Source organism: Athene cunicularia (assembly GCF_003259725.1).
Source record: "Athene cunicularia isolate RWA chromosome 23 unlocalized genomic scaffold, athCun1 chr23_part2, whole genome shotgun sequence".
Taxonomy (NCBI): domain Eukaryota; kingdom Metazoa; phylum Chordata; class Aves; order Strigiformes; family Strigidae; genus Athene; species Athene cunicularia.
This window is the reverse complement of record NW_020799131.1, coordinates 314,525-315,904: the sequence shown is the minus strand read 5'-3', so window position 1 is coordinate 315,904 and position 1,380 is coordinate 314,525. Positions and strand designations below refer to the sequence as shown.

General features: G+C 56.4%; 1 long non-coding RNA gene and 2 other non-coding genes across 3 annotated transcripts in view; all 3 read left to right on the top strand.

The window, feature by feature from the left end:
- The first annotated feature begins 126 nt into the window (after positions 1–126).
- LOC113488350 overlaps positions 127–1,380 on the top strand; it is a 5,425-nt gene continuing 4,171 nt past the window's right edge. The window contains exons 1-3 of the long non-coding RNA XR_003399917.1: positions 127–149; positions 232–301; positions 958–1,016. This is a non-coding gene — a long non-coding RNA (uncharacterized LOC113488350). The remainder of the gene's footprint in view (positions 150–231; positions 302–957; positions 1,017–1,380) is intronic.
- LOC113488410 lies at positions 704–834 on the top strand. The gene has a single exon (XR_003399928.1). It is a non-coding gene; the product is annotated as a small nucleolar RNA SNORA44 (small nucleolar RNA).
- Positions 1,055–1,173, top strand: LOC113488411. The gene has a single exon (XR_003399929.1). It is a non-coding gene; the product is annotated as a small nucleolar RNA SNORA61 (small nucleolar RNA).

The following is a 1,380-nucleotide window of genomic DNA, read 5'->3' as shown; positions in this document are numbered from 1 at the left end:
GGGGGGGGACTGCCGAGCTGAGGGCGAGGGTCTGAGCACCGCTGGCCACTTGCTGGGCCCTGGCTGTGGGTGGAGGTGATGGGGTGAAAGCAGCTACCCCAGATACCTGCTTCTGCGGCCCGGATTGGCGCACGAAGAGGCGGGAGGTGGTGGGTATCCCGGCTTTTCTGTTTAAGATGTTTTCTGTCATCAACCTGAGTCTCAAGACTGTATTTTTTTGTTCTTCCCCAGCAGTGTCCCGGTATGGAAGGTGATCGCAGCGTGGGGGATGTGGCAGCCTCAGCTCGGCAGCGCGGGGCTGGTGAGATGAGCAATCCAGGCTCCGGAGTCTTGTGCTGGGAGGTTGGTTGTTTCCTTCCCGGCCTCCCTCGGCTGCAGCAGCGAGCAGCAGCAGTATTTTCTGGCCCCATGCTAGCAGGTGCTGCCCAAGCAGGGCTTCCTCCAGCTGCTGCACGTCCTCGCAGGGCTGTTGTTGGGGTTAGGCCCGGCAGATGGGGTTAAGAACTGCAGACTGCCCTTATTTCTCACTCTGTCGACGTCATGTACGGGTGGGATAAGGAGACTTCCTCTCTCCAGCACCACTGGGCCTGGCTCGTGGCAGAACCGGGAATCAAATCTGATCCAAAGCGGGTAGCTCACTTTTTGCGCTCCATCTGTCTCTCGGAAGCTGAAACAGCCTTTGCCAGGCAAGCTCAGCGTGACTCTGCATGTTTATCCAAGAGCTGTGGCTCCGTGCAATAGCTACAGGTCTCCAACAACATGCCAGAGCAACGGGAAGGTCTTTGACTGCTGGGCCTCTTCTGCCTGTTGCTGTCACTCACCCCTCCTATATGTATTTTCAGCAATTGGGGTGTTTGTTCTTGCGGGGTGCTCACGGTTTCTGGGTGGGGGATGTCAGTGATGTGCATCTGTGAGTCTGCAGCCTGATGGGGTGGGGGGTGTTGTCGTGTCTTCCAGGGTGGCTTCATGTTTTGGGATTTGCTCAACCCGTGGCCTGCCTGCCAGATAGACCTAAGGTGAGAACGTAACACCCTTGTCAGAACTCGGTGGCCTGTCCCTCCAGATCCCTTTCCCATCAGATCTGCATACCGATCTTGTGGTCGAAAAAGGAGGAAAAATAAAATTCAAACTGGTCTCTAGCCTCTTTGCTGGTGCAGCCCTGCTCTGAGAGGGGCCAGTTGGAAGACAGGCTGTGCTGGCCTTGCTCCTTTGGGCAGGCTGGTGCAGGAATGAAACTCCCTGGTCAAGGGAATTGATAAATGTTGTGCAGAAAGAGCAGGGGTGCCCTGCAGATGTGCAGAGTGGGGTTTCCTTGGGCTGGGTTTGACGCGTTAATTCTTAGTGTACAGCGACCCATCTCACCTCGCTGAGTGGGTTCAG